The following is a 27,508-nucleotide window of genomic DNA, read 5'->3' as shown; positions in this document are numbered from 1 at the left end:
CTGGGTTAAATTTATTCCTAAGTATTTTATTCTTTATGGTGCCATTGTAAATGGAATTGTTTTAATTTCCCTTTTTGCTGCTTCATCAGTAGTGTAAAGAAATGCAACAGGGCGCGTCCTGCTGATCACTTAGATTCCACCTACACCTGCCTAAATAACCCAGAAAACCACCAGAGGATTAGCAGAACGGAGTCTCCGGAGCCAAGCGCAGACGAGAGGCCCACGGAAGAGGGTAGGAAGGGCGGCGAGGCGGTGCGCGCTCCACGGACTGGCGGGAGGGAGCCGGGGCGGAGGGGCGGCTCGCCGGCCAAGCAGAGCCCCCGAGTCTGGCTTGCAAAAAGCGGAGGGGCCTGACGGACTGTGTTCCGACAGCAAGCGCGACTTAGCGTCTGGGAGGTCATAAGTTAACAGCTCTGCTCAGAAAGCGGGAAGGCTGGAGGACAAAGGGAAGGAGAGCTGCTGAGCCCCCGGACGACAGAGCTCAGTTTGGTGGGGAACAAAGGCGCTCGCCAGCGCCATCTTCCCCGCCCATCCCCCAGCCAAAATCCCAAAGAGAACCAGTTCCTGCCAGGGAACTTGCTCCCTCCGCGCAAACACCCAACTCTGCGCTTCTGCGGAGCCAAACCTCCGGCAGCGGATCTGACTCCCTCCTGCTGCCACAGGGCCCCTCCTGAAGTGGATCACCTAAGGAGAAGCAAGCTAAGCCTGCCCCTCCTGCCCCTGTGCACCTTGCCTACCCACCCCAGCTAAGACGCCAGATCCCCAGCATCACAAGCCTGGCAGTGTGCAAGTAGCCCAGACAGACCACCCCACCCCACAGTGAATCCCACCCCTAGGAGAGGGGAAGAGAAGGCACGCACCAGTCTGACTGTGGCCCCAGCGGTGGGCTGGGAGCAGACATCAGGTCTGACTGCGGCTCCGCCCACCAACTCCAGTTATACACCACAGCACAGGGGAAGTGCCCTGCAGGTCCTCACCACGCCAGGGACTATCCAAAATGACCAAGCGGAAGAATTCCCCTCAGAAGAATCTCCAGGAAATAACAACAGCTAATGAGCTGATCAAAAAGGATTTAAATAATATAACAGAAAGTGAATTTAGAATAATAGTCATAAAATTAATCGCTGGGCTTGAAAACAGTATAGCTGACAGCAGAGAATCTCTTGCTACAGAGATCAAGGGACTAAGGAACAGTCACGAGGAGCTGAAAAACGCTTTAAACGAAATGCATAACAAAATGGAAACCACCACGGCTCGGATTGAAGAGGCAGAGGAGAGAATAGGTGAACTAGAAGATAAAGTTATGGAAAAAGAGGAAGCTGAGAAAAAGAGGGATAAAAAAATCCAGGAATATGAGGGGAAAATTAGAGAACTAAGTGATACACTAAAAAGAAATAATATACGCATCATTGGTATCCCAGAGGAGGAAGAGAGAGGGAAAGGTGCTGAAGGGGTACTTGAAGAAATAATAGCTGAGAACTTCCCTGAACTAGGGAAGGAAAAAGGCATTGAAATCCAAGAGGCACAGAGAACTCCCTTCAGACGTAACTTGAATCGATCTTCTGCACGACATATCATAGTGAAACTGGCAAAATACAAGGATAAAGAGAAAATTCTGAAAGCAGCAAGGGGTAAACGTGCCCTCACATATAAAGGGAGACCTATAAGACTCGTGACTGATCTCTCTTTTGAAACTTGGCAGGCCAGAAAGAATTGGCACGAGATTTTCAGTGTGCTAGACAGAAAAAATATGCAGCCGAGAATCCTTTATCCAGCAAGTCTGTCATTTAGAATAGAAGGAGAGATAAAGGTCTTCCCAAACAAACAAAATCTGAAGGAATTTGTCACCACTAAACCAGCCCTACAAGAGATCCTAAGGGGGACCCTGTGAGACAAAGTACCAGAGACATCACTACAAGCATAAAACATACAGACATCACAATGACTCTAAACCCATATCTTTCTATAATAACACTGAATGTAAATGGATTAAATGCGCCAACCAAAAGACATAGGGTATCAGAATGGATAAAAAAACAAGACCCATCTATTTGCTGTCTACAAGAGACTCATTTTAGACCTGAGGACACCTTTAGATTGAGAGTGAGGGGATGGAGAACTATTTATCATGCTACTGGAAGCCAAAAGAAAGCTGGAGTAGCCATACTTATATCAGACAAACTAGACTTTAAATTAAAGGCTGTAACAAGAGATGAAGAAGGACATTATATAATAGTGACAGGGTCTATCCATCAGGAAGAGCTAACAATTATAAATGTCTATGCGCCGAATACCGGAGCGCCCAAATATATAAAACAATTACTCATAAACACAAGCAACCTTATTGATAAGAATGTGGTAATTGCAGGGGACTTTAACACCCCACTTACAGAAATGGATAGATCACCTAGACGCACGGTCAATAAAGAAACAAGGGCCCTGAATGAGACATTGGATCAGATGGACTTGACAGATATATTTAGAACTCTGCATCCCAAAGCAACAGAATATACTTTCTTCTCGAGTGCACATGGAACATTCTCCAAGATAGATCATATACTGGGTCACAAAACAGCCCTTCATAAGTTTACAAGAATTGAAATCATACCATGCATACTTTCAGACCACAACGCTATGAAGCTTGAAATCAACCACAGAAAAAAGTCTGGAAAACCTCCAAAAGCATGGAGGTTAAAGAACACCCTACTCACGAATGAGTGGGTCAACCAGGCAATTAGAGAAGAAATTAAAAAATATATGGAAACAAACGAAAATGAAAATACAACAATCCAAACGCTTTGGGACGCAGCAAAGGCAGTCCTGAGAGGAAAATACATTGCAATCCAGGCCTATCTCCAGAAACAAGAAAAATCCCAAATACAAAATCTAACAGCACACCTAAAGGAACTAGAAGCAGAACAGCAAAGGCAGCCTAAACCCAGCAGAAGAAGAGAAATAATAAAGATCAGAGCAGAAATAAACAATATAGAATCTAAAAAAACTGTAGAGCAGATCAATGAAATCAAGAGTTGGTTTTTTGAAAAAATAAACAAAATTGACAAACCTCTAGCCAGGCTTCTCAAAAAGAAAAGGGAGATGACCCAAATAGATAAAATCATGAATGAAAATGGAATGATTACAACCAATCCCTCAGAGATACAAACAATTATCAGGGAATACTATGAAAAATTATATGCCAACAAATTGGACAACCTGGAAGAAATGGACAAATTCCTGAACACCCACACTCTTCCAAAACTCAATCAGGAGGAAATAGAAAGCTTGAACAGACCCATCACCAGCGAAGAAATTGAATCGGTTATCAAAAATCTCCCAACAAATAAGAGTCCAGGACCAGATGGCTTCCCAGGGGAGTTCTACCAGACGTTTAAAGCAGAGATAATACCTATCCTTCTCAAGCTATTCCAAGAAATAGAAAGGGAAGGAAAACTTCCAGACTCATTCTATGAAGCCAGTATTACTTTGATTCCTAAACCAGACAGAGACCCAGTAAAAAAAGAGAACTACAGGCCAATATCCCTGATGAATATGGATGCCAAAATTCTCAATAAGATACTAGCAAATCGAATTCAACGGCATATAAAAAGAATTATTCACCATGATCAAGTGGGATTCATTCCTGGGATGCAGGGCTGGTTCAACATTCGCAAATCAATCAACGTGATACATCACATTAACAAAAAAAAAGAGAAGAACCATATGATCCTGTCAATCGATGCAGAAAAGGCCTTTGACAAAATCCAGCACCCTTTCTTAATAAAAACTCTTGAGAAAGTCGGGATAGAAGGAACATACTTAAAGATCATAAAAGCCATTTATGAAAAGCCCACAGCTAACATCATCCTCAACGGGGAAAAACTGAGAGCTTTTTCCCTGAGATCAGGAACACGACAGGGATGCCCACTCTCACCGCTGTTGTTTAACATAGTGCTGGAAGTTCTAGCATCAGCAATCAGACAACAAAAGGAAATCAAAGGCGTCAAAATTGGCAAAGATGAAGTCAAGCTTTCGCTCTTTGCAGATGACATGATATTATACATGGAAAATCCGATAGACTCCACCAAAAGTCTGCTAGAACTGATACATGAATTCAGCAAAGTTGCAGGATACAAAATCAATGTACAGAAATCAGTTGCATTCTTATACACTAACAATGAAGCAACAGAAAGACAAATAAAGAAACTGATCCCATTCACAATTGCACCAAGAAGCATAAAATACCTAGGAATCAATCTAACCAAAGATGTAAAGGATCTGTATGCTGAAAACTATAGAAAGCTTATGAAGGTAATTGAAGAAGATTTAAAGAAATGGAAAGACATTCCCTGCTCATGGATTGGAAGAATAAATATTGTCAAAATGTCAATACTACCCAAAGCTATCTACACATTCAATGCAATCCCAATCAAAATTGCACCAGCATTCTTCTCGAAACTAGAACAAGCAATCCTAAAATTCATATGGAACCACAAAAGGCCCCGAATAGCCAAAGTAATTTTGAAGAAGAAGACCAAAGCAGGAGGCATCACAATCCCAGACTTTAGCCTCTACTACAAAGCTGTCATCATCAAGACAGCATGGTATTGGCACCAAAACAGACACATAGACCAATGGAATAGAATAGAAACCCCAGAACTAGACCCACAAACGTACGGCCAACTCATCTTTGACAAAGCAGGAAAGAACATCCAATGGAAAAAAGACAGTCTCTTTAACAAATGGTGCTGGGAGAACTGGACAGCAACATGCAGAAGGTTGAAACTAGACCACTTTCTCACACCATTCACAAAAATAAACTCAAAATGGATAAAGGACCTGAATGTGAGACAGGAAACCATCAAAACCTTAGAGGAGAAAGCAGGAAAAGACCTCTCTGACCTCAGCCGTAGCAATCTCTTACTCGACACATCCCCAAAGGCAAGGGAATTAAAAGCAAAAGTGAATTCCTGGGACCTTATGAAGATCAAAAGCTTCTGCACAGCAAAGGAAACAACCAACAAAACTAAAAGGCAACCAACGGAATGGGAAAAGATATTTGCAAATGACATATCGGACAAAGGGCTAGTATCCAAAATCTATAAAGAGCTCACCAAACTCCACACCCGAAAAGCAAATAACCCAGTGAAGAAATGGGCAGAAAACATGAATAGACACTTCTCTAAAGAAGACATCCGGATGGCCAACAGGCACATGAAAAGATGTTCAGCGTCGCTCCTTATCAGGGAAATACAAATCAAAACCACACTCAGATATCACCTCACGCCAGTCAGAGTGGCCAAAATGAACAAATCAGGAGACTATAGATGCTGGAGAGGATGTGGAGAAACGGGAACCCTCTTGCACTGTTGGTGGGAATGCAAATTGGTGCAGCCGCTCTGGAAAGCAGTGTGGAGGTTCCTCAGAAAATTAAAAATAGACCTACCCTATGACCCAGCAATAGCACTGCTAGGAATTTATCCAAGGGACACAGGAGTACTGATGCATAGGGGCACTTGTACCCCAATGTTCATAGCAGCACTCTCAACAATAGCCAAATTATGGAAAGAGCCTAAATGTCCATCAACTGATGAATGGATAAAGAAATTGTGGTTTATATACACAATGGAGTACTACGTGGCAATGAGAAAAAATGAAATATGGCCTTTTGTAGCAACGTGGATGGAACTGGAGAGTGTGATGCTAAGTGAAATAAGCCATACAGAGAAAGACAGATACCATATGGTTTCACTCTTATGTGGATCCTGAGAAACTTAAGAGAAACCCATGGGGGAGGGGAACAAAAAAAAAAAAAAAAAAAGAGGTTAGAGTGGGAGAGAGCCAAAGCATAAGAGACTGTTGAGAACTGAGAACAAACTAAGGGTTGATGGGGGGTGGGAGGGAGGAGAGGGTGGGTGATGGGTACTGAGGAGGGCACCTTTTGGGATGAGCACTGGGTGTTGTATGGAAACCAATTTGACAATAAATTTCATATATAAATAAAAAAAAAAAAAAAAAAAAAAAGAAATGCAACAGATTTCTGTGTATTAATTTTGTATCCTGCAACTTTAAACAATTTATTTATTAGTTCCAATAGTTTTTTGGTGAAGTCTTAAGGATTTTCTCTATATAGCATCATCTCATCTAAATAGTGACAGTTTTATAATTTCCTAACCAATTCGAATTTTTTTTTTTTTTTTTTTTTTTTGTCTTAATGCTGTGACTGGGACTTCCACTATTATGTTGAATAAAAATGAAGACAGCAGACATCCTTGTTTTGTTCTCAATCTTAGAGTTTGGAAAGTTTTCAGTTTTTCATCATTGAGTATGAAGTTAGCTGTGGTTTTGTCATAGATGGCCTTTATTATGTTAAAGCATTTCCCTTCTAAATCCACTTTATACAGATTTTTTTTTTTTAATGAATGGATGTTGAATTTTGTCAGATGCTTTTTCTTCATCTATTGAGATGATCATATTGTTTTTATTCTTTCTCCTCTTAACGTGAGGTATCACACTGAAGGATTTGTGAATAATGAAACATCTTTGAATCCCTGGAGTAAATCCCATTTGACCATGGTGAATAACCCCTTTAATATACTCTTAAATTTGTTTTGCTAATATTTTGCTGAGGGTTTTTACATCCATGTTCATCCCAGATACTGGCCTAGTTCTCTTTGTGTAGTGTGTTTGTCTAGTTTTGGTGTCAGGGTAATGCTGGCCTCATAGCATAAATTGGGGCATTTTCCTTCCTCTTCTATTTTTCAGAATAATTTGAGAAGAATAGGTATTAGTTCTTCAATTGTTTTGTAGAATTCACTAGTGAAACCATTGGTGTGTGGACTTATTTTTGAGAGTTTTTTATTATTGATTCAATTTTGTTACTAGTAATGGGTCTGTTCAAATTTGTTATTTCTTCCTGATTTAGTTAGAAAGTAGTATGTGCCTAGTAATTGGCCCTTCTCTTATAGGTTGTACAATTTGTTGGTATATAATTTTTTGCATCAGTCTCCTATATGTCTTTGTATTTCTCTGGTGTCAGTTGTTACTTCCATTTTATTTCTGATATTAGTCATGTCCTTTCTCTTTTTTCTTGATGAGTCTGGCTAAAGATTTATCAATTTTGTTGATCTTTTCTAAGAACCAGCTTTTGAATTCACTGAGATTTTCTACTTTTTTTTTTAAATCTCAATTTAGTTTACTTCTGATCTGATCTTTATTATTTCCTTCTTTCTACTAACTTTGGGCATTGTTTGTTTTCCTTTTTCTAGCTCTGTTAGGGGTTAAGGTTAAATTGTTTGAGATTTTTCTTGTTTCTTGAGGTACACCTATATTGCTGTAAACTTCCCTTTTAAAACCTTGTTAGCTGCATCCTGAAGATTTGGGAAGACTGTGTATTCCTTTTCATTTGTCTCCATGTATATATATTTTTTAATTTCCTCGTTGATTTTTTCATTAACCCATTGGTTGTACAGTAGCATGCTATTTAGCCTCCATGTATTTGTGCTGTTTTTTTTCTCATATTTGATTTCTGGTTTCTTACTCTTGTGACTGAAAATTATTTCAGTCGTCTTAAATTTATTGAGACTTGTTTTGTGTCTTAACATGTTATCTGTTTTGAAGAATGTTCCATGTGTTGTTGAAAAGAATGGGTATTCTATTTTGGGAGGGAATGTTATATATATATGTATATATGTGTGTGTGTGTGTGTGTGTGTGTGTGTGTGTGTGTGTTAAGTCCATCTAGTCTAATGTATCATTCAAAGCCACTGTTTACCTATTGATTTTCTGTCTGGATCTACCCATTCATGTAAGTGAGGTGTTAAGTTGCACTAATATTATTGTTTTGTTGTCAGTTATGTCTGTTATAGTTGCTTTGCATATTTAGGTGTGTCTCTCTTGAATGCACAGATATTTAAAATTGTTATGTCCTCTTGTTGAATTGATCTCTTTATCATTATATAATGCCCTTCTTTGTTTCTTATTACATTCTTTGTCTCAAAGTCTATTTTGATGTACGTATTGCTATCCAGCTTTTTTTTTTTTTTCACTTTTATTTGCATGGAATAGCTTTTTCCTCCCTTTACTTTCAGACTATTGGCCTTTAGGTCTCAAGTAAGTTTCCCACGGGCAACATTTAGAAGGGTCTTTCCTTTTTTTTAATACATCTGGTCACCCTATGTCTTTTGATCAGAGCATTTAGTCCATTACATTTAAAGTAATTACTGATACTGTTGAAGGAGTGTTTTTTGCCATTTTGTTAATTGTTTTCTGGTTGCTTTTGTTCTTCTCCGTTCTTCTTTTGTTCTCTTCACTTGAGGTTTGATAGCTTTCTCTGTGTTATGCTTGAATTCCTTTCTCTTTATATTTTGTGTATCTATTGTAAGTTTTTTACTTTTGGTTATCATATGGATCATATATAACATCCTGTGTATATAGGAGTCTGTGTCAAGTTAATGGTTGAATTTGAGCATGTTCTAGAAGTATTAATTTTTTACTCCCCCCTCTACATTTTATGTATATTATGGCATATTTTACCTCTTTATTTTGTGTACTGTTAACTAATTTCTGTGGCTATAACCAATTTTACTACTTTTGTGTTGTAACCACCACACTGGCTTTATAGCTATTAATCTACACATTTACTGTATGTTTTCTTTTACCAGTGGAATCTTTTTCTTTAGTAATTTTCTTCAGTTTATGATCTTTTCTTTTCAATTTAAGAAGTTCCCTTACCATTTCCTATAAGGCTGGTTTATTGATGATCAACTCCTTCAACATCTGTTTGTCTAGGAATCTTTCTCCTTCAATTCTGAATAACATTGCTAGCTAAATTATTCTTGGTTGTAGTTTTTTGTGGGTTTTTGGTTTATTTTTGTGTATTTTCTGGGTTTTAGGTTTTTGGGTTTTTTGGTTTTATTTTCCCTTTCAGCACATTGAATATATAATGCCATTGAATATAATGCTTTCTCTGTGGCAGAAAAGTTTCTGCTGAAGAAACAGCTAAGAGCCTTATGGAGTTCCCCTTGCATGTAATTGTTTTCTTTTCTCTTGCTGCTCTTAAAATTCCCTCTTTATTTTTCATTTTTTCTACTTTCATTAATATGTGTCTTGGTATGGACCTCCTTAGGTTTATCTTGTTTGGAGCTTTCTATTTATTCAAATATGTTTTATGCCCTCTTGTAGTGAATATATTATTATTCTTGATGATGTCATTGACATCCCTTAGCCTATTCTCATTTTTATCATTCTGTTTTCTTTTTCCTATTCAGCTTGGTTGCTTACTATTACACTATCTTCCAGATCACTGATCTATTCTTCTGTATCTTCTAATCTCCTTTGATTCCATCCAGTATATTTTTCATTTCAATTATTGTATTCTTCAGCTCTGACTGGTTCTTTTTTATATTTTCTATTTCTTTGTTGAAGTTCTTACTATGTTAACTCACTCTTAAAGTTGAATGAGTATCTTTATGACCATTGCTTTAAACTCATGAGGCACCTGGGTGGTTCAGCCAGTTGGGCATCTGACTTTTGCTCAGGTCATGATCTCATGGCTCATGGGTTCAAGCCCTGTGTCGGGCTCTGAGCTGACAGCTTGGAGCCTAGAGCCTACTTCAGATTCTGTGCCTCCTTCTCTCTCTGTCAAAAATAAACAAACATTTAAGAAATTAAAAAAAAAAAAACCTCTATCAGGCATATTGCTTATATCTGCTTTGTTTAGTTCCTTTTCTGTGATTGTTGTCTTGTTCATTTATCTGGGACATGTTCCTCTGTCTCATTTTGTCTCACTCTCTAGATTTGTTTCTGTATATTAGATAGGTCACCTACATTGCCTGGTCTTGAAAGTAGTGGTGTTGTAGAGGTCCTGTTGCAGCCTGTAGAGCAATACTCCCTGATAACCAGCGGTATCCTCGGTGTGGGCTCTGTGTACCCTCTCGCTATGGCTAAGCCATGCTTGCTATGGGCACACCGGTAGATGGGCCTGGCCCTCAGCTCAGCTGGCTGCAAGACCCACTTTGCCCACATTTGGCGGGGTTTGGTCCCTGTGTGGCAAAAGAACTAGGTGGGCTCAACACTCAGTGAGCTATCTGCATTTAGCCTTTTTGATAGCTTCAGGCTCATTGAAGGGCAGGGCATGCTCCCTATGCAGGCAGCTAAGAGATCTGGCTGTAGGAACTGTGAGTATAATGATATGTGGTGTTATCTATCCCCCAACACATAAAGGGCAGGTTTCACTTTGGAGGGGTGCTGGTTTCAGCAGGGGTTGCTTTCCAGGTGTGGCAGGGAAGGAGCTGCTTTGAAGGGGTACCTGCTGCAGCAAGCAGATTAGGTGAGATATGTCTGTGGGGAAACACTGACTCCCACAAGCACACAGCTATCTAGGCTCATGGAGGGGAAGGAAAATTGTCTGCCAGAGCTTATGTTCCTGGAGAAATCTCTTATGGATCCCTGCCCCTCAGACACATGTCTTAAAATTAGTAAATCTCTGCCAATCATACCTCAGGAGCTTTTCAAACTGCTGCTTCTATGCTATCTCTGAGGCTGAGTTATTTAGCATGCTAACCCTTTAATGGTGGGTACTTGGTTTTTTGTCTTTCCAGTGCAGGTCCCCAGGGCTGAGGGTGCCTGGTGTGGTGTCTATCTTCTTAATTCTCTGTGCCCGTGAGGTTCCTAGTGGGTAGTTGTACTTGGGGGGGGGGGGGGGAGGTTGGTGCCTGACAGTGTCTCTATGCCTCCTGTCATTTTTTAAAAAAATGTTTATTATTTTTTGAGAGAGAGAGTGTGGGGAGGGAGGGGTAGAGGGAGAGGGAAAGAGAATCCCAAGTAGGCTCTCTCTGTCAGCACAGAGCCCAATCCAGGGCTCCATCTCACAAACCATGAGGTGAAATCAAGATTCAGACACTTAACAGACTGAAACACCCAGATGCCCCACTTTCTGCCATTTTTTATGTGTCCTTCTCTTGACTAGCTGTGGAAGATTTATTCTGACTCCTGAGGTCTTTTTCATAGTCGTAACACATGCAATTATTGCTTTGGTGTATCCATGGGATGAGGTGAGCTTAGGAACCTCCTCCACATTCCCCAAACTCTAAACTTACTTTCTTATAAAATATTGCTGATGGCTTTTCGCTGTCTTCAGGATAAAGTCGAGGCTTTCCAGGTGTGTGAGACTCTAGTTACACGCTGTCTTCCCCTTGTCATCCATACTCCCTCTACCTTCCCATGACTACGACAGTAAGGGCTGCCACTGTAGAGAAAGTGGTAGGGGCAAGCAGTATGCTAACCTTTTCTGTACTCCTGATTAAACTCTCAAATAGCCTCATAGAGGGGACACTAGAGCAGGGCATAGGACCAAGCCTTCTGACTCTGAAGGCCTTACTCTTCACCACTGCACCACTCTGTCTCTTTTAGGGCATATGGTTTCTCCCCGATTTTTCCAAGTACCCCACACATCACCATCTCTGTGGCTTGGCGCTTGTCCAAGTTCTTATCTGGAATTCTTTCCCCCTTTCAACCTGTTAAAATCCCACCCATATTTCAAACCTGTATTATTGTTATATTCACTTAAGAAACTTAGGGTTTCTTTTTTAACCTTAACATTTATTGTGAAATATATCAATACAACAGTTGTATTTGCTTGAGACATTTTTATTAAAAACAAATTTTGTTAAGGCCCTCTGAGTTTATTCTCCTCGTCTATCCCAGAAAATATCCTGAAATTTGTTTTTATTATTGCCATGCATGTATATTATTGCCAGGCTGCAATAAATATTCTTATACAGGTACCCATGTATACATGTGTGAATGTTTCTAACCTACAATCTAGTCACAGAGGAATCACTTTGTTGTAAGGTATGCACTACTGTTAACCTCTAGCTCTTGCTAAGTCCAAAGTGGTTGTACATATTTATACTCCCACCAGCAAAGGATAAGAGTTTCCATTCCTCATATCCTTGCCAACACTTTGTATTTTCAACCTTTCAGTATTTGCCAATTTGTTGAAGTAACATGGCATATTTTCATTGTGTTGTTTTCCCCTCATAATTAATGAATTTGATCTGTTTTTTGTGCATTTATCAGATCTGGGTTTTTCCTCTTTTCAGGAATTTTCAATCCCCTTTTCCAGTTTTCTTTTGGTCGTTTATAAAATTTTACTCATAGCTATTACATATGCACACTAAATACTAATTCTTGGCTACATATATTATAAATAGCTTCTCCAAGTCTGTGGTTTATCTTCCACTTTGTTTAGAGGTCTTGGACACATAAAAGATTTAAATTTTAATGCAGTCAAATCTATTTATTTTTTAAATGTTCTGTTTATCAAAAAATTATTCTTGGGGGTACCTGGGTGTCTCAGTTGGTTGAGTGTCTGACTTTTTAAAAAAAATTTGGGTTTTTTTAAGTTGTTTTTTTTTTATTTTGAGAGGGAGAGCAGGGGAGGGGTAGAAAGAGAGGGAGAGAGAGAATCCCAAGCAGGCTCTGCACTGCCAGCTCAGAGCCCTATAAGGGGCTCAATGCGGGGCTCAAGGTGCCTCGAGTGTCTGACTTGATTTTGGCTCAGATCATGATCTCACTTTGTCGGATGGAGCCCCATGTGGGGTTGCATACTGACAGCATGGAACCTGCTGGGGATTCTCTCTCTCCCACTCTCTCAAAATAGATAATAAAAATAAAAAAATTATTCTGTGCACAGTGTATTTTATGTTATGCATTCAAGGTTTGGCTCTTCATAATTATGTATTTAGTCCATTTGGAAGTCATTGTACACAGTGCTAGAATAGAAATCTCATTTTATTTATCTACAGTTTACTTCTTTCCAAGACCACTTGTTGAATAATATATTCTCTTTCTACTGGTTTTTATGCAACCTATATTATAATTTTTTATATATAGTGGATCTGTTTCTGTGCTTTTTTTCTGATAAAGTCATCTATTTATCTTGCATCAAAGTCACATTGTCTTACTAAATTATGTCAGCAAGACTTATCATGCTTGCCCTGACCTTTACATCTGTTCGTTCTTACAGTTAGTTTCAAACAAATTAATCGTTTTGTATACTTTTACTGAATTTTTAATGTTCCAATTTCATTTTCAGAACAATCACTGGACTTTTAATATTGTCTCTCTACCCATGAATATGATTTATCTTTGAATTTAATGTGACTTATTTTTATCTATTTCAGTAGTTTTATACTTTCTTTACAAAGACCTTTCATATTTTTTATCCATTCATCAGTTGATAGACATTTAGGCTCTTTCCATAATTTGGCTATTGTTGAAAGCACTGCTATGAACATTGGGGGGAAAGTGCCCCTATGCGTCAGCACTCCTGTATCCCTTGAGTAAATTCCTAGCAGTGCTATTGCTCAGTCATAGGGAAGTTCTATTTTTAATTTTTTGAGGAACCTCCACACTGTTTTCCAGAGCAGCTGCACCAGTTTGCATTCCCACAAGCAACCAATTTGACAATAAATTATATTTTTTAAAAAAAACAAAACATGATAATCATCAACAACAACAAAAAAAGACCAGACCTTGCATAGTTTTTAGATCAACTCCTAGGTCTTTTTAGAATCATTATGGTTATTTTATGAATTTATAATTTTATAAATATGGTATAAATTTATATTTTATAAATTATATTTTTGAATTATTTATTCTTGTGTGTTTAAGAATCCAATTAAAATTGACCCTTGATCAACATGGGGATTAGAGCTGCCAGTTCCCCCAAAGTTGAAAATCTTTGTATAACTTCTAACTCCTCCAAAACTTAGCTACTAATAGTCTACTATGGACAGGAAGTCTTACTAATAACATAATCAATTGGCATATTTTGTGTGTTGTATGTATCCTATATTTTTACAGTAAACTAGAGAAAAGAAAATGTTATTAAAGTCATAACAAAGAGACTGTTAGCACTGTAGCACTGTTTTGTTTTTATAAAAAAAAAATTCCATATGTAAGTGGACCCATACAGTTCAAATCTGAGTTAAGGGTCAACTATAATTTCATATAATTGTGTTTATCAAACTTCCTAAACTCTGTTCTAAATTTTTTTTTCGTAGGATTTCTTGGATATTTTATATGTAGAATTATATCACCAATAATAGCAATTGCTTTGTTTTTACTTTCTAATTGCTACAGTTTTCATTCCTTTTTCTTCTCCCTGAGATGGCTAGGACTTCCAATGTAGTTAATCTGAAGCAGTACGAGAAATTGTCCTTAACTGTTTCTGATTTAAAGGAATCTATTCTGTCATTTTATAATTATATAAGCTTTAGAGTTTGAAACATACTCCTTATCAAGTTAAGAAAATTTCACTCAATTTTGACTTTGTTAAAACTTTTCATCATAAGTGAATTTTGGATTTTATTAAAGTCTTTTTTTTTGCATCTGTTATACTCTACATAATTTAATATGCTAATAAAATGAATCACATTGGATATTCAGAAAACAAAACATGGTCAAGATTCTTTTATTAACATTGCTAAATTTACTTTGGTAATACTTTAGCAATTTTGTTCTGACCTATAATTGGTCTGTATAGTTTATTTTTATTATGATGCCCTTGATTGATCTTCATATAAGATATAATGTAAGACCAACTGCATTTATCAATCAGAATAATCTAAGCTGAAAAAAAATCAGTGGTTAAATGCAACTTTTTTTCTCCTACACCATGCACAACTATCTTAGCAGGGGCCAGTTCTTCTTCTAAGTCATACCAGAACCCAAACTGGCAGGTACTTTGCCTCCACCAGTGATCTGTGAGCATTCCAGTAGATGAAGAAAACACAATGAATTACACATTTTCACCTAAAAGAGGAACCTGTTAATTTTACACTTATTCCACTGGCCAAAATAAGTCACAATGCCATGCCTGTCTGGGTAAGTGCAACCCCCATGTTCCCAGAAGGAAGAGAATCAAAATATTAATGACTATATTGCTTCACAAATAAGTTAGGAGCGTTTCTTCTATGTTACCTGGGGAAAAAATTGTATAATTTGAGATTGAGATTGAATCTTCAGGAAAACTCCTGGAAACCCATGCAGATCTGATGCATTTTGAAAGGAATGTGGTTGGAAAATTTTAACAATTCATTCATTTTTGTTAATTAACAGAGGCCTATTGGAGTTTTCTGTTTTTCATTATGTCTACTTGAGCTTAGAATTTTCTATGACATTGCCCATTACATCCAAATTTCCAAATCATTGCCCTCAACTGTTCATGCCATTTCTAATGATTTTTAGAACTATCTAACAGTCTTCACTTTTTTTCATGATAATCTTAACAGAATTTTAACAATTTTATTAGTCTTGTAAGAAGCTAGGTTTTGGATTTTTTTGAGATGCTTTACTATTTCTTTTATGTCATTAATTCTTTACTTTTTAATTCTTAGCTTTTTAATCTTTGGTTTTTCTTTTATATGAAAGCTTTTATTGATTCTTAGAATGTTTTACTATAATTTGGTTTGATACTTTATATATATACATATATTTACATATATATATTTTATAAATAGTATATGTAGTCATATACATTTTTATATTTTCATTTTGACCTAAATATTTTCCAAATTCTATAATGATTCCTTCTTTAATCAACACATTATTTAGCAATATGTATTTTTGGGAAAAATTGTACTGGGGATAGTTTTTAATTATCTACTTCCTTTTCTGTTTTAAATTGATGTACAGTAGGGGCACCTGGGTGGCTCAGTCAGTTGAGCATCTGACTTTGGCTTGGGTCATGATCTCTCAGTTGACAAGTTCAAGCCCCGCGTAGGGCTCTGTGCTGACAGCTCAGAGCCTGGAGCCTGCTTCTGATTCTCCCTCTCTCCCACTCATGCTCTGTGTCTCAAAAAAAGATAAACATTAAAAAAAATTTAATTGATGTACAGTTGACATGATACTATATTAGTTTCTGGTATGCCACACAATGATTCATCAATTATCATGACAAGCATATCATAATGTATACAAATATCGTCACCATCTGTCACCAAAGTTACTAGAATATTGTTGACTATATTCCCTATGCTGTACTTTTCATTCCCATGACTTCTTTTATAATGGGATGTTTGTACCTCTTAATCACCTTCACCTATTTTGCCTACCACTCTACTTTCCTCCCCTCTGACAACTACAAGTTTGTTTTCTATATTTAGGAGTCATTTTTTTGTTGATGTTTTGTTTGCTCATTTCTGTTTTTTAAATATATTTCACACATATATTTGTCTTTCTCTGACTTATTTCACTTAGAATAATATCCTCTAAGTCCATATATGTTGTTTCAAATGGCATGGATAAAGAATATGTAATATATATATATATATACACACACACACACACACACACAATGGGATACTCAGCCATAAAAGTGACTCTTAATGTAATTATAATGTCATAAAACATGGTCTGTAAAATTCTGATTTTGGGTTTTAAGTTATATTTTGTACCTGAAAATATGATCAATATTCATAAATGAATCATGCATAATTTGAAAGGAATATATATTTTTTAAATGTATATATTTGTTTTGGGAGAGAGAGAGTATGAGCAGGGGAGAAGCAGATAGAGAGGGATAGACTGTCAGTGAAGAGCCTGACATGGGACTCAAACTCATGAACCGTGAGATCATGACCTGCGCTGAAATCAAGAGTTGGACACTTAACCAAGTCACCCAGGCACGAATATCCATTAGATCAAGCTATTGATTATGTTATTCAAATTTTCTATAACCTTGGTATTTCTTTTTGTTTGCTTTAATTTACTGAGAAGTACCATTCTTTAGTAGCTAGTAATGCAAACTGGCTGGATTCCAAAGCTGTCTCTACTATTTACAAGCTGAGATCTTGGGCAATTTCTTTAACCCCTACATGCTTCAAATTCCTGATCTACAAAGTTAATTGAATACCAGTTGGCATATAAAGTAGTTGATATATAATTAAAAATTATGTCAGCCCTAGAAAATTATTACAGATTAAATGTCTCACTAAATCAAGATTCAGAGTTTCTTAGTTCTCCTGAAGACTCTTAAGAACATATCTGATCTCCCATGTTTTAGTGCCTCTCTCATTTTCTTTCATTTCTCACAGTTGTTTTCTCATTATATCTGTTAAATTCTTTTAATGCAATGGTATATAATTTATCTGTCTCAAGGAATGGCACTACCATAACTCAGGATATCAGGATGTTGTCCCTGTCACCTGTTTCTCCCTCACTTCGTATGTCTAATAAATAACCAGATCCTGCATTACTTTCCCATCTCTTAAATCCATAGAGTTTGTTTTCAGTTCCAATATTACTTCCCTAATCCAGATCACCTTCATTTTTCCAAAAGAATTGTACTTAGGATACTTGTTTCACCCACCTATCCAACAAATATTTATTAAATATATACTGTGGGACAAGCACTTTTCAGGGTGCACTGGATACAAAGATGAATGAAAAAGAGATGTGTCTCTGCCCTGATAGAATTTATAATATAGTGTGGGAAATAGACATCAATCAAACACTTTCACAGACTAATGGAAAACTGTCTAAATAACAAGAGCATTGAAGGAGAAGTTTCATAGTGCTGTGATTGAGGCCCTTTGAAAAGTTTTTTCTTTCTTCCTCTAGACTGGAAGTCAAGGAAAATGTCTGTGAGAAATGAAAAGGGTGTTAAAAAGGGATGCTTGAATTTATGAGTCATTAACTTTATAATGTAGCTCCAGTGGTTTTCCAGGTTTACATTATATTCCATAATAAGCTTTGTTTTTTATATTAAAAAAAAACACAATAAATGAGATATTTGAAATAGCCTTGGATACACCACTTTGTTTCACTTGAGGTGTGTTGAGGTGACAACAGCCCTGTGGCCTACCTGTTATTTCAGTCATGATTCTACATGGTAATGCCCATTTATGTGTTGATCTCTTCCAATAGGCTGGAACCCTCTGGAAGACAGAGGTATGCCTTAACTACTGTGCTTCAGACACCAAAACCCTGCTAAGCACTTGGTGGGCCCTACATAAATGTGTTTGAATAAGCTCAAAATAACAGACATTTGGACTCCTTTCTAAATAGCTCATTGCATGTGAATGTCCTCAGAATGCTGAAGGGGACTTGGATCCCCCACCAAAGATATGTTTTTAAGTAGAGAGGTTTTTTTAACCTTCAGCATTGTTTAATTTCATTCATGAATGAACAAGAGAACGATAAACTTCAGACCTCACTTACTCCCCCTCCAAAGTGTACCTGGTTATCCATTTGTCCAAATGATTCTTTAATGTGAAACCCTCCATGTGACTTCCAAACAGTGCCAATTATTTTCTGAACAGCAACGAGTCAATGAGCCAAATTATGTGTGTTTTCTTATCATACTCTAATTAAAATTCTTCCCAGTAGGTAAAGTTTCTTAGTGCAACATTAAAATATTACTCTATAATTCAAGGTCATGTTTGCACTGAACAAATTAGCTTAATTCAAGTGTCACATTGATTAGGAATATTGAGTCTATGCACAAATTCTTTTAGTGCTTGGAATGCTCATGGAATGGCTGAGTAATCTTTGGATATTGGCGTTAAAAAAAAAAACCTCTGTAGAGGAAGAAAGATGTTGCTTACCTTTCCTTGGGTTACAGAGTGAAATCCAGAGCATGTCTTTTTTTTTTTTTTTTTATAGCCATCAATGAGGATTTGAAACATGCAGTACTTCTTACTGAAAATAGGTAAATAGGAAGACGCTCCAGGCATTCTAGAGAGTGAAGTTGCTTAGCATTTAAAATATTATAGGACTAAACAAACTGGTTGCAGACATTAATCTAATATGTAAAGGATAATCTTCATTAGACATATAGTTTGGATATGTGTCCCTTATTTTGTAGTAGTTTATCCTTAAAATGGAGTGTTCAACTCTGTTACGTCATAAGAAAATATATGCAAGTCCCATATATTAATGATTGGGAATATTAATTTATAATTTTTAAGACAACCAATCTCTGGAAAAATAAAAGTCAGAAAACAAGGGTTCGTTTGGCTTCATCCTTCATTGAGGTCATAGAATGTTGCCTCTGCTTCTTTGCCTAGGTCCATCACTCCCTCAGATCCCTCTAAGACATCTGCAAAAAGGAACAATGATTCTTTTAAAAGCCAGCCAGTCTTCCCGCTGAGCATGCAAGTTCTGCCACTTATGGCTGGAGGTTACTTCCTGTGTGCCATCCTTACCCAACTGAAGGTGTCTGACTGATGCTCTGTGTTGGTAAGTACTGCCACTTATTTTTGACGTCCATTGTAAGGAGTGTATAAGTGCCAAATATTTGCATAACTGTCCAGACCTATAAATAAATGTAGCTTTGTGATTATATCCCACTCAGCCTTGTTGCTCAGGTTGTTGGTTTACTTTTTTAAAGTTGTCCATCAAGTCTCCAGAAAAAGACCCAGTAAGTTACAAGCACACTCATTCTTTGCTCCCTGTCTACAATGCTGATACCCATGTCTTAAAGTTAGGATTGATTCCAGAAATTGAAAGTATTTCTAGCATCCTGCTGTTTGGGGTGGGTGAGTGTTTTAGGCTCCGTGAGAAAAGATAAGGTTGGTCTAATTTAAAATCAGCCTGAGTTGTTGCATTAGATTCACAATAGGTTTGGCTATATCAAAGTCTCACAACCAATGTTTCAACTATTTAATTTTATGTTTTATTTCCTCCAGGCCAAAAGGTACCCTCAGAGAAAAAGAAAGAGGGATTCACATGATAGTAGGTCTGTCCAGAAGTTTCTAGGGCAGCTTAGCCACATTTCGTGAAGTTTTCTTGGGCACTACTGAACCAAGGAATAAAAGTTCACCAGTGCAGAAGAACACACATATTTTGGTAACATTTTTAGAAGCTACTGGGGAAATGCTTGGATATAGGCTATTTAAACAAATTGTAGAATTAAGCTTATTGAATCTTACTGAATTCTTTCCCAAGTATGAGCTTCTGCAATATCAGTTGTCCTAGAACTTACCTGACATGAAATGCAATCAAGAAGACAAGAAGACTATGACCTCAAGCAATTTAAAATAGCTTTCAAATACAATTCCACAAGAAATCAGAAAAAAAAAAAAAATACAAGTCTGTCCAGACATGGTTAAATTGTTTCTAAAAAGAATTTTTTTTTCTTTATGTTTTGCATACATTGGAAAGGGGAAGCAAAAAGTATGCATGGTATTTAGTCAGGGAAATAGAGGCTAATCCATGATCTTCTCAAGCCTTCTAGGATGACCTCTGCATATGTTAGCACATAGCCTTAGGTTTCTTGCCTTTGTAGATTCTTGAGACCACAGAGCTGCATCCCTGGGTTGTCTTTATCACAGAGTTCCTGGTGAGTCTACAATGTAGGATACACCTTGGCCCTGGGCTACCACAAGCAGCCATCCTGAATGGATATTTACATGGCTGGATTTGTAGAACTCCCATAAGAAAATAACATTCATTTTGTGTACTGATCTGGAATTTAAAGCAGTATTCATCTCCTAAGAATAAGAGAAGAAGGAATTTTGATTTAATGCTCCAACTCAGAAAAGCTTAGAAGTAAACATTTCAGCATTGTCACAGACTTGAATTTGGTAAGAAGAATTAATGTAAGAGAAAAATTCAACATCACGATGAGCAAGCAGCACTGAAACAAATTAATCCAAAGAAATGCATGAGACATAAAGAACTGCAGCATACAAAATGCAGTATTTTGCTGGATGAATTACTTTATGACATTCATGAAATAGAAATGAAGTAATAAAAATGTTTCCTCAAAATATTTTGATTTTGAGGCTGCCTCACTCAAATTTTGGCTAAAAATCTATATTTAGCTCAATTTACTGATATCTACAAACTCAAGCTCAATCTGCTATAACATACCTTTATGTCTTCTGGAACTCCTAACATGTATAAACTCTGAATCAGGTCCTATAGGATATATGACATATTGAGTAATAATACTAATAAATAATAAATACTTACTGAGAACTTTCCAGGTGCTAACACTGTTTTAAGCAACTGACATGTAATAACTCAATCTTCATAACAATTCTATTAGATGGTCACTATTATCATTTGTTAAAGAAGATGCCAAAGTAAGCATTGCTGAGAGAATCATTCAAAATAGGGCCAGGAAGATACTGAGGAAGCAGGACCTATGCACATCTCCTGTTTGAATTTTAAGAACACCATGAACTCTTGACTTTTGTCAATTTCAACTTGTCAGTTGCACCTGGACCAGCTCCTCCAACACATCTTTCCTCTTTGGACTGGAATAGAGATATAATGGAGCAACTTCTAGCTAAACAGCCAATACTGTGTCAGTCAATTTAACTCTGGCAGTAGGAACCATAATTCTTTCAAAACAATTTATGTAACCTTTTGAGTGTTGCCTTTACAAGTCTGCACTCCCTGTTTGCAATTCAGAGCACATTTTTGATTTCAATGGACTTTATAGACTGCTTCTTCTGGGTTGCAATTCCTAAGACCTTAAAGAAATATTTTTGGTTGCTTTCCTGCCTCTTGATCTTCTTGGGCAACATTACATGGCCTAATCTGCAGGATCTAAAGTGCCTGACCGCCATCTGTAGCACTGTTGCCATTTGGGTAAGGTCAGAACAATGGCCCATTGCGCTCTGTGCACTCAGGCAGTTAACTCCAAATTTTTGAAAGCTAATCTGAACCTTTCCAAGTGAAGGTTCTCAACCTTAGCTGAAGCTTCTCAACCCTTTCTCTACCTCCACCTCCTCCACCTGTGTAACCTAGTTTAGCTGAACTTCCATTCAATATTGACAACTCAGAGGTTTCTCTAGACCCCTAGTCATCCAGGTTCCTTTTAAAGTTAAATGTAATGAAGGATGCTGAAAGGACTTCATCAGTTACCTGTACTTCTTGGACTAAGGCAGAATTAGAAGCCATTACTAAGGACTTCTCTGTGGCCTTGAGGACCCTTTAGGATTTGCTAAAGAAATTATACTCTGACCTATGAACCTGGGTATTCTGACCTTTATCAATTTATCCATATACTTGGACATGCAAGGGAATAGATGGAAAAAGTAAGGTAGACAAAGCCTTTTGAAGACTTTTCTAAGCAAGAAGCTACAGATAAAACAGGAGCTTTTAAGCTAGCTAAAGATTTATGTAAAACTATCCTAAGATTTTTTTCCCAAAGACTGCATATTGGTGAAAAATTTAACAATGTACTCAATGGCCAAATGAATTTTATTATTATTATTATTATTATGACAAATGGGAAAATACTTTTAAAGAATACTCTTGAGATTCATCAGGCACATCAGGGACATGCAAATCAAAACCACAATGAGATATCACCTCACACCTGTCAGAGAGGCTAAATCAATAACATAAGAAACAAGTGTAGGCAAGGATGTGGAGAAAAAGGAACCCTCCTGCACTGTTGGTGGGAATGCAAACTGGTGCAGCCACTGTGGAAAACAATATGGCAACTCCTCAAAAAAATTAGAAACAGAACTACCCTATGATCCAGGTATTCTACTACTGGATATTTATCCAAAGAAAACAAACACTAATTCAAAAAGATATATGTACCCTTATGGTTTTACAGTATTATTTACACTAGCCAAGACATGGAAACAGCCCAAGTGTTCATCCACAGATGAATGGGTAAAGAAGTGGTATATATATACACAATGGAATATTACTCAGCCATAAAAGAAATGCAATTTTTCCATTCACAATGGCAAGGATGGACCTAAAGGGTATAATGCTAAGTTGAATAAGTCAGAGAAAGACAAATACCATATTATTTCACTCATATGTGGAATTTAGGAAACAAAACAAATGAACAAAGAAAAAAAGAAACCAACATAAAAAAAGACTATCATATACAGAGAACAAACTGATGGTTGCCAGAGGGGAAGTGCGGGGGGGGGGGGGGGGAATGAATGAGATTAAGAATACACTTATCTTGATAACCCCTGAGAAGTATATAAATTGTTGAATCCTATTGTACACCTGAAAGTAATACACAATCTAAACAGATCTATAATCAAATTTTCTTAGATGTTTATTAAGTAATTTTAAACAAGTTTTCCTTACTAAGTGTATTTGTTTATTTTGAAAGAGAGGGAGTGAGAATGAGTGGGGGAGGGGTAGAAAGAGAATCCTAAGCAGGCTGCACTCTGTCAGCCTGGGACCTCATGTGGGGCTCGATCTCACAAACCATGGGATCATGACTAGAGTCCCATGCTTAACTGAGCCACCCAGATGCCCCGTGGTTTCTTTACTACTAATATAATCTGCCTGGGTAACAAAAATTCTATGTTTTGTCTGCATCACATCTTCGATTAGTTAAAAGGAAACAAAACAAAACAAAACAAAAAAAAAAAACGAACTGAGTTTTCGCTATTCAAAAAGAGCTAAGGCTTTTGCAGCTATATCTGTCCTTGAAATCTTTTTGTCACTTCAGTGAAGTAGATAATTAAGTAGCCATGCATCTAATGAAACTTTTGACATTTTTTGACAAACTTTCCTAAATCAAGTTTGAAATGAAGTCTTTTTGACCTGAAAGAAACTTTGGGACTTTTTTCTAGAGGGTCCCTGGAATATTTAAAAGTTCTATTAAACTAAGTTTATTTGATATGTTAAATTACATGGGAAGCATTGTCAAATAAGAATACTAAACCCTCTTTATGTTGTATTCGTGTAAGTGTATGGTAAGTGTTCCAAAAATTATATGGAGGTTCTAAAATTCTGACATAAGTTTAATGAGAATCTTCTCCTTATAGCAGTATGCCCAATACTCCTACCCCTATTTCCTTTGATCCACAACTGATAAAAAGGGATACACTTCAATTTTACAAAAGCCTGATCAAATCCATAGGGACCAATCATACTACCAAAGTATGTTCTACCAAAGAACAGTCTTTCCACAGCATGCTCTAGAAATAAAAAGACATTGAACATTACAACCATCAACCTGGAGACATGATTTATTGGAAAAAACACTTGCACAAAGGTTCTCTCCAGTCTCACTGGAAGGGACCATACAAGATATTGCTAATCAACCTTTACACCATTAAATTAGAAGGCACCGATTCATGTTTCTTATTTTTTAAAAAGTCTCTCATATCCAGCTGGACTACTAAATCAACTGGAGACCTCAAATTGACTATATTCTGAAAGAAGAAGCATACAACATCTGAATACACTGCTTTCCTGAAAGTCAGGACCAGGTCAGTACAATAACTCTTTAATATTTGCCAAAAGTATAATGAAAACTTTTAAATTCATTGAGATCTTTGTTCTACTGTTTACCTGGGTAGGAATTCTTATGAATTTTGCTGTTTGATACTCAGTAGGACTTCTTCCCCTGTGGTAGCCAAATCTCAAAGCTTTCTGTATACCTATTGTTGTTCCCTCCCTGATTTTATATGTATATATATCCAAATGATGAACTTTTTAATCTTTCTAGTTTTTCTTCCAGCTTTCATCTCCTTTGGTACCTAGAATGGTTAATGTTATTATTCAAATATATCAATCACTAGTGGATTGGCCATAATTCCTCTACTAAAAGTTTGCAAAGTAAATAAATAACAACTAGTAGTATGCTAATCTCTGAACTTCTCAGATGTTCCCAACTTTACCATAATTTTTGATAAGGAGCCTTCTGCTATAATCTACAGAGTCCAAGCTTTCATCCCCAAACTCCTATTCCATGCTTTCTCTTGATATCCTATCTAGCTTTTCCTCCCTGCCCCCCCCCAACCAAATAATGACTATTAAACTCCTAGAAGACAGATTCTAGGCCCTTGTATCTGCAACACAAATGCACAGACCCATATTTGTCTGATAATAATTCATCACTTGCTTACCTGACCCATTCACTTGACTACCCCTTCCCAAGCTTGCCAGCCTAATGAAACTTGTGGGCAACTCCCTAAGACTGATCCTTGACTTGAGTTTGTTTCCTCTTCATTTCCTGTAAATGAATCTATAAATACTGTCAACATGTCTGGCTTGCTCTGTGCACTTGATATATTTTTGTTTGTGGATATAGTCATCAATCTTGGGCTTATAAATGTCTTAACAGTTGGAGAGGCCTTAATAGCTTGTGTTTTGGGGAGAATTTAATATCTTCCTTCACTATTCTCAAAATGACTACAGCCACTACTGCCAAATCTCACACAAGAAAAAGAACATTGTTAATACGTGATATTTACCCTGATGAGGAACCTTCAGGATATGAAGACAATAGTTATGGTCATAGCCAATGCTGCTAACTTCCTGCTAGATATTCCACCAGAGATGAGTTTAAATAATATCTTAGAATCATAGGTTCATGGCTTAGAGTAGGCACAGCAGACTTTGAAATGTTGAGAAATTTTAAGAAATATATCTCCTTTTATTAGCTGTGGGTCAGAGGAGGTAGAGGCTAAGTGCATTGGATACCCTGGTGACCATCTCAAAGGATGAGAGTCTGAGTTTCAAAGAGGATGGAATTTAGAGGAAATAACAGTAGGGGTTTGGGCCAAGGTATTTGAAGGGTCTCTACAAATCTTGCCAACTGAGTCTTAATAGTGCCATTAGTGTGTTCAACTAACCATGATGATTGAGGATGATCTGCACACACACACAAAAAGTGTCATAAAACTAGCCAAACAGAGTAGACCTGTCCAAGGCACATGACCAGTAAATTGATTTCCCCTATCACTCTGAAGTTCAAGAGAATTTCCCCAAGTAAAGATAATTTTTTTTAACAGAATTTTTTAGCTATAGAAGCAGCAGTGGCCTGAATACAAGGGACAGCTTCAGTCTGGTGAGAAACCATGCAAGGACTAAAACATCCATGACATGAGAAATATATATGAAATCAATCTTCATTTGTTTTTTTAATTTTTTTTTCCAACGTTTATTTATTTTTGGGACAGAGAGAGACAGAGCATGAACGGGGGAGGGGCAGAGAGAGAGGGAGACACAGAATCGGAAACAGGCTCCAGGCTCTGAGCCATCAGCCCAGAGCCTGACGCAGGGCTCGAACTCACGGACCGCGAGATCGTGACCTGGCTGAAGTCGGACGCTTAATCGACTGCGCCACCCAGGCGCCCCCATCTTCATTTTTTTAATGTTTATTTATTTTCAGAGAGAGGGAGAGAGAGAATCCCAAGCAGGTGTCATGTTCAGCATGGAAGCTGATGTGGGGCTGGATTGCACAAACGTGAGATAATAACCTGAGCTGAAATTGAGTCTGATGCTCAACTGCTTAAGCCACCCAGGTACCCCTGAAATCCATCTTGGTGAACAAGTTTCCCTGGATTGTATTTTGAATAGGTAGGACAAGTGAGGTGAACACTTTTTGTGACCTTATTAATATTTCCCTACCAATATTGGTTTATGAATGCTATCATTGTGTTAGTAGTCTAATGGTTTAATGCAGCAATAGTGGTAAATAGTGAAAATTTTAGAATTTCTGGTAGGGCTAGATATTTTAATTGGTCAAAACTAGAATTCCTTTTATTGAATTAGCAATTACTAGATATCTCTTGTCAATTTTCCAAATTATCATTTGGAAGAACACTTCTTTGGATCATTACAGAGATTTGGCTATTGGTTTCCTTGAGAGTAGCATTTGAGGCAGAAATGTCAGTGAGGTGGTTTCCTTTGAACTCCAGTGAGTTGAATTTGGAAGGCCCAGGGCCTTAATAATAGCCAGAGCCACCTTTAAAAGTATGAAGTATCAAGTATCAAGGGGCGCCTGGGTGGCTGTCGGTTAAGCATCTGACTTCAGCTCAAGTCATGATGTCATGGTTAGTGAGTTCAAGCCCCACATCAGGCTCTGTGTTGATAGCTCAGAGCCTGGTGCCTGCTTCCAATTCTGTGTCTCCTTCTCTCTCTTTCCCTCCCCTGCTCGCACTCTGTCTCTCTCTTTCTCACAAATAAACATTAAAAAAATTATGGCATATAATAAATTTTGGACATGGGGCCATTTTTAATTTATCCCAGAAGTACAACAACAAAATTTTCATTATTTCCATAACATTCCAAAGTCATGAGCTATCCCAAAGGAAAACTGGCTATCAATATAAATGTTTTCAGCTTTGCTCTTAGCCTAATTACAAGGATAGTTAAAGGGAATCCCAGATTATTTCTTCAGTGACCTTAACTAAAAATGGCAGGAATGGCTCAGAGGTAAAGGGGTTATCCCTGTGCCATGGGTCTAGTTGTTGAAGAGGCAGAGGGGTAGGTGGTGTTCAAAACACTTTGATGTCTAGAGCAAAAGGAAAACTCCTCAACAGTACAGTATGAATAGGAACAGCAAGTTCTGAAAGGAATCAGATAAAATGCCAGCACAGGAGTCAAACTGAAAGCCAGCACAGTTCTAATAGGAATAGTCTGAGTCCAAAAAGGAATTGACTAAAGGCCAAATTAGTACTCTTAGAAAGGACAAGGCCTTAAAACAGATCTTGAAGAAAGCCTGAAGAGCCAAAACACAAAGAGAGCAGAGCTCAAAACCCAGAAGAAAATTAACC

The 27,508-nt window shown here is 37.4% G+C and overlaps 1 long non-coding RNA gene across 1 annotated transcript in view; it reads left to right on the top strand.

Moving 5' to 3' along the window:
- The window catches only part of LOC147576803 (uncharacterized), a 155,885-nt gene extending 129,440 nt beyond the window's left edge, over nt 1-26,445 (top strand). The window contains exons 2-4 of the long non-coding RNA XR_015241149.1: nt 19,073-19,244; nt 24,102-24,563; nt 26,124-26,445. This is a non-coding gene — a long non-coding RNA (uncharacterized LOC147576803). The remainder of the gene's footprint in view (nt 1-19,072; nt 19,245-24,101; nt 24,564-26,123) is intronic.
- The last annotated feature ends 1,063 nt before the right edge of the window (nt 26,446-27,508 follow it).

This window comes from Puma concolor, chromosome D1 (assembly GCF_028749965.1).
Source record: "Puma concolor isolate L17-30 chromosome D1, mPumCon1.1.hap2, whole genome shotgun sequence".
In the NCBI taxonomy this organism is placed as follows: Eukaryota; Metazoa; Chordata; class Mammalia; order Carnivora; family Felidae; genus Puma; species Puma concolor.
Note: the sequence above shows the minus strand (reverse complement) of the source record. Positions and strands in the feature narration are given on the sequence as shown.